This window comes from Battus philenor, unplaced genomic scaffold, assembly GCF_028537555.1.
Source record: "Battus philenor isolate CCGP_79_NKW_IND1 unplaced genomic scaffold, ilBatPhil1.0.hap1 SCAF_33, whole genome shotgun sequence".
In the NCBI taxonomy this organism is placed as follows: domain Eukaryota; kingdom Metazoa; phylum Arthropoda; class Insecta; order Lepidoptera; family Papilionidae; genus Battus; species Battus philenor.
In genome coordinates, this window is record NW_027181697.1 from 271,868 (window position 1) to 282,237 (window position 10,370).

At 34.3% G+C, this 10,370-nt stretch overlaps 1 pseudogene; it reads right to left on the minus strand.

Moving 5' to 3' along the window:
- Nucleotides 1-731: 731 nt before the first annotated feature.
- LOC137927544 (NADH-ubiquinone oxidoreductase chain 1-like) lies at nucleotides 732-8,606 on the minus strand (annotated as a pseudogene).
- Nucleotides 8,607-10,370: the final 1,764 nt, after the last annotated feature.

A 10,370-nucleotide genomic window follows, 5' to 3' on the forward strand; every position in this document is an offset into this window, starting at 1 on the left:
CGTCCTTACGTTCGAACGACAAGGTTTGTCCTGGGCCCGGGAGAAGTGGAAGAGGTTACGGAGATAAGAAGGAGCAGAGGGATTGTATAGGATGTTATAGAGAGTAGAAAGAACATGAGCGTTCCTGCGGTGACGAATTGGAAGCCACTTGAGTTGCGATCGGAACTGGGAAATATGATCGTACTTACGTAAACCGAAAATAAATCTAATACATACATTTTGGAGACGCTCTAGTTTGTTTAGAAGCTCCTCAGTGGCATCCAGGTAGCACGCGTCAGCGTAGTCAAGAATGGGGAAAAGGAGAGTCTGTACGAGGGAGATCTTGGTTTTCAGAGGTAAAAAGTTCTGGAGACATTTGAGCGAGTGAAGTGAAAAATGTAATTTTTTGCTGACCTCATTGACGTGCGGGAGCCAAGACAAATTGGAATCGATGATTACCCCAAGATTCTTTGCAGATTTGCTAAAAGGTATAATAACGCCATCGTAAAGCAATGGAATAGCAGTGACAGCGCCAAGACGCTTATACATATATGCGCTCCCAATAAGCAAAGCCTGTGACTTTTTCGGGTTTACTACTAGTCCGAATGACTTAGCCCAAGTAGAGATCCGCTCCAGATCGGCATTGATAAGAGCAATAGCATCATCAAGATCAGAGATTTTAAAATGCCGATAGATCTGCAAGTCGTCTGCATAAAGATGGAAGTTAGACAAAATTACAGTGGTGACTGTGTTTATAAAAACGGAAAACAGAAGTGGTGACAGTACACCACCCTGCGGCACACCCGCACCGAGATCGCACCAGTCTGAGGAGACATCATCAGAGTGGATCCGCTGAGAACGACCACGAAGGTAAGACTCAAACCACGCCAAAGCAAGAGGAGAGACGTTAAGAGAGCGAAGAATAGCGAGAAGGACATCAAAGTCTACAGAATTGAAAGCGCTGCTAAAGTCGAGTAGTGTTAATATCGTCAGAGACTTGTCCTCCATTGCAAGACGTATATCATCTGTGACCTTTAGCAGCGCTGTCACAGTACTGTGACCTGACCGGAAACCTGACTGGAAGGGAGAAAGTAGACTATTTGATGTAAGATAAGAAGACAGCTGATTGTGGACAATGTGTTCGAGGACTTTGGAAAGGTAAGGCAATAAAGATATGGGACGAAAATTGGAAAAGGACGTAGGATTGGAGACTTTTGGAAGAGGAATAATATTTGCACGCTTCCAGGCTGATGGAAAACAACTATTTACTAAGGAGTAATTAAAGATGTGACAGAGAATGGGTAAGAGTTGTGGAAGTAGAAGAGAGATCATGCGGGAGGATATATCATCATTGCCCACGGCTGTAGAAGTGATAGCGAGAATATGCTTCTTAACGTCCTCCTCCGCAACAGTAGTTAATTGAAAAGAAGAGCAAAGATGGCGTGGCTGGTCATTGAGATGCCCCAATGTGCGAGCTTTAACACTGGCATCTGAGGTCACAGGCACCGAGGAAAAGTGGACATTTAGTGCATTCAAATCCACAGAGCCACTAAAGGAATTTGAAGTCTTACCGATGCCTAGTGACCTCAGAAATGACCAAGTTTTTGCTGGGCTAGAGCCAACGATGTAATCATGTATATGGCGTCTTCTCGCATCCCTACACAGACGACTGCAGAAGTTTCTCCAATACTTGTAGCGACCGAGGTTTATGTCTGAAGGACATTTATTGTAGCGACGCTTGGCGCTGTCCCGTTTTAACATCGCATCCCTAATATCCTGCGTGATCCAAGGCGCAGGTGCATGTCTTAATCTAATTTTCTTGATTGGGGCATGAGCATCATAGAGCTGGAAAATGAGCCTCTGAAATTCTTGAACCTTCACGTCAATGTGGTCGGCATCAATAACAACACTCCAATCAATATGGACTGCATCACGTCTTAAAGCCTCCAGATCGATACCACTGAAATTACGCAAGAGTCGAAAGTTGGGTTTAGGTTTGGGAGTACGAGTTTTAAAAGAAAGGTAGACAAGATCATGGTACGAAAAGGGGGCAGGAAACTGGCCATGGATAGCAATTTTATCTAGGGAGGAAGTGATCATAAGATCTAGAAGGGAAGGAGTACAGTGGGGGGAATGATGGGTAGCGGAAAGCGGAAGTATATCCAAATTGACAGAGGACAAGAGAGACTGCAGTTTTTGAGTCCGTGCATCATTTTTAAGTAGACACGTATTAAAGTCGCCTAGCAAAAGAACGTGTTCATAATTAGGGCAGACATTACACAACAGGTTCTCGAGCGAGTTGAAATAATCAATATGCAGAGAAGGAGAATAGAACACAGCAAGTAAAATTTTCTTGTAGTTGAGAATTATCTCAATAAAAAGATGTTCAGCAGAAAAGGAGAAATTTATCTATATTGGTTATATTAATATCCGTTCCAACACGGTCAGCCATGCGGCTGATATGGCTATACGTAAGGCTCAGAAGGTCTGGTTAGAAGCGGAATCTCGCCGGTGGTTTAAGATTAGAGATAATCTGAAATTACATTTGAAGGTGTTACATACCGAGTTAGTTTACAATTTACATAATGTGGAATTTGACCTTTTAGACCAAAAGGCAAGAGATTTCGCTTCACAGGCAGCGCATGATAAATACATAATTCAGTCACATAAGTTACGTAGGTTAACATCAGCTCAACATGGTGGTGGAACCGGTGGCAGAAATGGTGGTGTACATAGAGAAGTAGGGCAATGTAATAACGGTGGTAGCGCCGGTAATGGTGACGGGCAGTCTGATCATGTTTTCTACCCACGGGTAAAAAACATGACTACCATACAATTAACCCACAAAGAGTTAACATTTCTGGAGAAGGGTAGCAAATATAACATAACACCAAATCTGACACAAAAAGAAAGGGAGGAACTAGCAATAGATTCGGAGATAGCATGCGTGATGAATGGTAAAGGTAATACGGTCAGGGCGGTGGTGGCTGAGGAATTAAAAAAGCACGATTCACCTAGTAACACGTCTGGGGACGAAATCAGAGTGGCGAAATCATTAAAACGTAAAATTAGAGACAATAATTTAATAGTTACGAAAGCTGATAAGGGTAATAGTATAGTTATTTTAGATCACAATGATTACATTGGAAAAGTCAATAATATAATTCACAGTGGTGATTTTGTTGCTCTGCGCTCGGACCCAACAACCCGCTACAACACAGAAATCAAAAAAGCTATAGATAGTTCCAAGTTCGTTTTTAGTCACGAAAATTCATCAAAACATATTGTTCCGATGAATCCGCAGCCACCTGTGTTGTACGGGTTACCTAAAATACATAAGGACAATGTTCCGGTACGTCCGATAGTTTCATGCATTGCCTGTCCAGCATATCAGTTAGCTAAAAAGTTAAAAAGTATAATAAAATCAAAATCGGCATTTTCTCCAAAATATAGTTTACAAAATACTCTCGATTTGATAAATAAAGTAAAGGATGTTACCTTACCAGAAAACTCGTTGTTCTTATCTCTGGATGTAGATAATCTTTTTACCAATGTCCCTTACCAAGAGAGCTTATCATTATTATCAGATCTATTGGAGAGAAGGGCACTGCATCCGGAGGAGCTGAACGAAATAGCAACGTTAACAAAAATTTGCATGCGACAAAATTATTTTAGGTTTAACGGTAGTTATTATAGACAGAGTGAAGGATTGACTATGGGATCTCCGTTATCCCCTTTGATGGCGGAGATCTTCATGGACAACTATGAGAATAAATATATTGTGGGTAATAGTAACATCCTTTACTATTATAGGTATGTGGATGATATTCTTATATGCTGGACAGGTACAAGGCAAGACTTGGACAATTTTGTAACTAATTTAAATAAATTTCATCCAAAAATTAAGTTTAAATTAGAAGTTGAAATTAACAATTCAATTAACTTTCTTGATATCACGATCAAAAAGGAACATTGTCAGCACGTTTTTGAAATATATAGAAAGCCAACTGATACGGATTTGGTAATTCCATCCTCTTCTTGTCATCCTTGGCAACATAAGCTTGCGGCCTTCAATTCATATATAAATAGATTGATGACATACCCGTTAAATGTAGCAGCATATAATAAAGAACTTAATACTATTTATGCAATAGCTGTTGCAAATGGCTACGAGCGGAGAATGGTGGATGGTTTAATTAGGAAGAAGATGAACCAGCGAGTGAGGGGCCTTTTATACTCAGTGACACCTGAGCGCGGTGTCCAAAACTGTAGGTCTAGTTTAGTGTATTTGGGACCAATATCCGAAAAATTATCTAAAATATTAAGAAAAAACGGCGTTTCTGTTTCATTCAGAACCAACAACACTATTCGGCGTGCGATTTGCAACGGCAAGGAAAAAACAGAGGTTGACAAAAAGTCGGGTATTTATAGGTTGAAGTGTGGTGGGTGTGAAGGGGTGTACGTGGGTCAAACTGGTCGAAGTTTCAACATTCGTTATAAGGAGCATATTTCCGCATATAGAAATGATCGCCCTGAAAGATCTCATTTTTCTAAACATTTATTAGAGACTGGACATAGTTTGCCCCATGGTCATTCCTATGACGTGCTGCACACCTGTAGCAAAGGATTGCGTATGGACGTGTTGGAACGGCTAGAAATAATAAGACACGCGGGTAGTGGACCTGTATTTAATGAGCAGGTCAATGTCTCCTCATCTCCATTATTGCAGGTTTGTCTGGGGAATCGGTCGGGGCACTCGTCTATTACGTAAAATCTCAAATATAACAAATGCGTAAGAGAGGGTAAAATAAAAAATACCCACGTGGTCGGTCACGTGACATTAAGTTGTGGTGGGGAGGAGGTGACATATAAATAACAAAGCGACAGCGGACTGAGCTCACTCGGTGTTTAGCACTAATCTGTGTAACAACTCCTGAAGATGCCCTGTGGAGGGGTGAAACACGTGTTGGGTGAATTTACGGTGGCGGTTGTGTAGATGGCATTGTCTGTCGCATGCGCATTTACGAGCGGGCTGGCGGGCGGTGCACTTTCATGCATGACAACCACTGCATGTGCAGTGGCTAGATATTGGTCCTTTCTTAATCAGGTGTTTTGTTTATACTTCTTAAAATTTGAAGTCGTCTTTTTAATTTTTTTTATCAAAAGCAATCAAAAATAGAAATTAGGACAAATCTATTAATCGACCAACGGAAAAATCTCCACCTAGCGTTACATTGGTACGGCATAGGTTTAAAAATTTAAAAGTTAGGTTACGTCCCTCATATCAATTTCAGAAGAAAAATGAGGCTTTCTTAGTAAATCTTGAAGCGAAAATCTTCATCAGGTGTTTCGTTTATACAGCATGAAAATTGAAGTTTTCTTTTGAATATTTTTTTATTAAAAGCTAACAATAATTAAAACTGAGACGATTGTATTAATTGACCAGCGGAAAAATCTTCATCAAACGGTATCTTAATACTGCATAGATTTAAAAATTTAAGTTAGGTTTCGTCTCTAAAATCATTTTCAGAATAAAAATGAGACTTTATTACAAAATCTTTTAGGGCAAAACATCAGGTGTTTCGTTTATACAGCTTGGAATTTGAAGATGTAGATCATTTTTAATAGCTTTTAATAAAAAAATATTAAAAAGACTACTTCAAATTACAAGCAGGATAAACGAAACATCTGATGTTGATTTTGGCTTCAAGATTTTCTAAGAAACTCTCATTTTCTTCGTAAATTGATATTAGAGACGTAACCTGACTTTTAAATTTTTAAATCTATGCCGTATCAATGTAGCGCTGGGTGGAGATTTTTCCGCAGGTCGTATAATACATTCGTCTTAGTTTTCATTTTTGTTTGCTATTAATAAAAAAATATTAAAAAGACAATTTCAAACTTCAAGCAATATAAGCGAAACACCTGATGTTGATTTTCGCTCCAAGATTTCCTAAAAATGTCTCATTTTTCTTCTGAAATTAATATTAGTGACGTAATCTAACTTTTAAATTGTTAAATCTGTACCGTATCAATGTATCGCTGTGTGGAGAAGTTTCCGCTAGTCCGATAATAAATTCGTCATAAATTTCTTTTATGTCTTTTTACTCCAAAATTATTTAAATAAAAAATCTCACCTCATACAGTATAAACGAAACACCTGATGAAGATTTTCGCTTCAAGATTTTCTAAGAAAGTCTCATTTTCTTCCTAAATTGATATGAGAGACGTAACCTAACTTTTAAATTTTTAAATCTATGCCGTATCAATGTAGCGCTGGGTGGAGAATTTTCCGCTGGTCGATTAATACATTCGTCTTAGTTTTCATTTCTGAATGCTTTTAATAAAAAAATATTAAAAAGACAACTTGAAATTTCAAGCAGTATAAACGAAACACCTGATGTTGATTTTCGCTTCAAGATTTCCTAAGAATGTCTCATTTTTCTTCTGAAATTGATATTAGTGACGTAACCTAACTTTTAAATTTTTAAATCTCTACCGTATCAATGTAACGTTAGGTGGAGATATTTCCGCTGGTCGATTAATACATTCGTCTTAGTTTTCAATTTTGATTGTTTTTATTAAAAAAATATTAAAAAGACAACTTCAAATTTCAAGCAGTATATACGAAATACCTGATGTTGATTTGCGCTTCAAGATTTTCTAAGAAAGTCTTAATTTACTCCTGAAATTGATATTAGAGACTTAACCTAACTTTTAAATTTTTAAATCTATGCCGTATCAATGTAACGCTAGGTGGAGACTTTTCCGCTAGTCGATTAATACATTCGTCTTAGTTTTCATTTTTAATTGCTTATAATAAAAAATATTAAAAAGGCAACTCCTATTTCAAGCAGTATAAACGAAACACCTGATATTGCTTGGCGATTCAGGATTTTCTAAGAAAGTCTCATTTTCTTCTGAAATTCATATTAGTCGTAACCTGCCTTTTAAATTTTTAAATCTCTGCGGTATCAATGTAACGCTAGGTGGAGATTTTTCCGCTAGTCGATTAATACATTAGTCTCAAATTTCAGTTTTGATTGCTTTTAATAAATAAACATTAAAAATCAACTCCAAATTTTTAGCAGTATATACGAAACACCTGATGTTGAATTTCGCTTCAAGATTTTCTAAGAAAGTTTCATTTTTCTTCTAAAATTGATATTAGAGACGTAACCTAACTCTTAAATTTGTAAATCTTTGTAGTATCAATGTAACGCTAGGTGGAAATTTTTCCGCTGGTCGATTAATACATTCGTCTTAAATTTCAGTTTTGATTGCTTTTAATAAAAAAAACATTAAAAATCAACTTCAAATTTTAAGCAGTATAAACGAAAAACCTGATGTTGATTCGCGCTTCAAGATTTTCTAAGAATGTCTTAATTTACTCTTGAAATTGATGTTAGAGACGTGACGTGACTTTTAAATTTTTAAATCTATGCCGTATCAATGTAACGCTAGGTGCAGATTTTTCCGCTGGTTGATTAATACATTAGTCTCAAATTTCAGTTTTGAATGCTTTAAATAAAAATTATTAAAAAGACAACTTCAAATTTCAAGCAGTATAAACGAAACACCTGATGTTGATTTTCGCTTCAAGATTTCCTAAGAAAGTTTCATTTTTCTTCTAAAATTGATATTAGAGACGTAACCTAACTTTTAAATTTGTAAATCTATGCAGTATCAATGTAACGCTAGGTGGAAATTTTTCCGCTAGTCGATTAATACATTCGTCATAGTTTTCAGTTTTGATTGCATTTAATAAAGAAATATTAAAACGATAACGATATCGAGGTAAAGTTCCCCGCACTCAAACAAATAAAAAAGAAATAAAGACTAATTTTAAATAAAAAATTAATCTAAGTCTATAACCCCCTATATATATTAAAATAAATAATAATCTTATGAATAAAATTCTAGAATATTCCGCTAAAAAAATTAAAGCAAATCCCCCTCTTCTATACTCAATATTAAATCCAGATACTAATTCTCTTTCTCCTTCAGCAAAATCAAAAGGAGTTCGATTAGTTTCAGCTAATCTTGATGATATTCAACATAATCTTAAAGGAATTATTAAAAATAAAAATCAAATTATTTCTTGATAAAAAAAAATGATATTAAATTAAAATCTATAATTAAAATAATTCTTGATAATATAATTAAAGCTAATCTAACTTCATAAGAAATAGTTTGAGCAACCGCTCGTAAACCCCCCAATAAAGCATAATTGAATTAGAAGATCATCCAGCAACTATAACAGTATAAACTCCTAAACTAGTACAACATTAAAAAAATAAAATTCCTAAATTAAATCTAATTATATTAAAATAATAAGGAATTAATATTCATAATATTAAAGAAATAATAAATCTAATAACAGGAGAAAAATAATAAGATATATAATTAGAATAATTGGGGAAAGTATGCTCCTTAGTAAATAATTTAATAGCATCAGAAAAAGGCTGTAAAATTCCCATAAAACCAACTTTGTTAGGTCCTTTTCGAATTTGAATATAGCCTAAAACTTTACGTTCTAATAAAGTTAAAAAAGCAACCCCTACTAAAACACCAATAATTATAATTAATATTCCAATAATAAATAATATTATATCTTTTATCATCATTTACTATATATATAAATAATTATATATTCATGACTTCTAAAATCATTAAATTTTTTCTGCCATAATAGTTATTAATTTATTAATAACATTCATTTTATAAAAATTATTTTTAATATTTGATCCTTTCGTACTAAAATATTATATTCTTCTAAAGATAGAAACCAACCTGGCTCACACCGGTTTGAACTCAGATCATGTAAGATTTTAATGATCGAACAGATCAAAAATTTTAAACTTTTGCATTTAAATTTTATCTTAATCCAACATCGAGGTCGCAAACTTTTTTTCTTATAAGAACTAAAAAAAAATTACGCTGTTATCCCTGAGGTAATTTTTTCTTATAATCATTATTAATGGATCATTAAATCATAAATCAATGTTAAATTTTAAAAAAAGTTAATTTAATTTTTCTATCACCCCAATAAAATAATTTAATTAATTCTAATTTTAAAATTTATATATTAATAATTAATTAATTAAATTATAAAACTCTATAGGGTCTTCTCGTCTTTTAAAATTATTTTAACTTTTTAATTAAAAAATTAAATTTTATAAATTAAGTAGAGACAGCTTATATCTCATCCAATCTTTCATACAAGTCACCAATTAAGAGACTATTGATTATGCTACCTTTGTACAGTCAAAATACTGCAGCCCTTTAATAATTTATCAGTGGGCAGATTAGACTTTATATTGATACGGCATAGATTTAAAAATTTAAAAGTTACGTTACGTCTCTACTATCAATTTCAGAATTAAATGAGACTTTCTTAGAAAATCTTGAAGCACAAAACCACGTCAGGTATTTCGTATATACTGCACGAAATTTGAAGTCGTCTTTTTAATATATTTTTATTAAAAGCAATCAAAAATGAAAACTAAGACGAATGTATTAATCGACCAGCGGAAAAATCTCCACCTAGCGTTACATTGATACGGCATAGATTTAAAAATTTACTAGTTAGGTTACGTCTCTAATATCAATTTCAGAAAAAAATCAGACTTTCTTCCAAAATCTTGAAGCGCAAAACAACATCAGGTGTTTCGTATATACTGCTTGAAATTTGAAGTTGTCTTTTGAATATATTTTTATTAAAAGCAATCAAAAATCAAAATTGAGACGAATGTATTAATCGACCGGCGGAAAAATCTCCACCTAGCGTAACATCGATACGGCATAGATTTAAAAATTAAAAGTTTGGTTACGTCCCTAATATCAATTTCAGAAGAAAATGAGACTTTCTTAGAAAATTTTGAAGCGCAAAACAACATCAGGTGTTTCGTAAATACTGCTTGAAATTTGAAGTTGTCTTTTTAATATTTTTTTATTAAAAGCAATCAAAAGTGAAAACTAAGACGAATGTTTTAAACGACCAGCGGAAAAATCTGCACCTGGCGTTACATTGATACGGCATAGATTTAAAAATTTAAAAGTTAGGTTACGTCTCTACTATCAATTTCAGAAGTAAATGAGACTTTCTTAGAAAATCTTGAAACGCAAATCAACATCAGGTGTTTCGTATATACTGCACGATGTTTGAAGTTGTCTTCTTAATATTATTTATTAAAAGCAATCAAAAATAAAATCTAAGACGAATGTATTAATCGACCAGCGGAAAAATCTCCACCTAGCGTTACATTGATACGGCATAGATTTAAAAATTTAAAAGTTAGATTACGTCTCTCTTATCAATTTAGGAGGAAAATGAGAATTTCTTAGAAAATCTTGAAGCGCAAATCAACATCAGGTGTTTCGTATATACT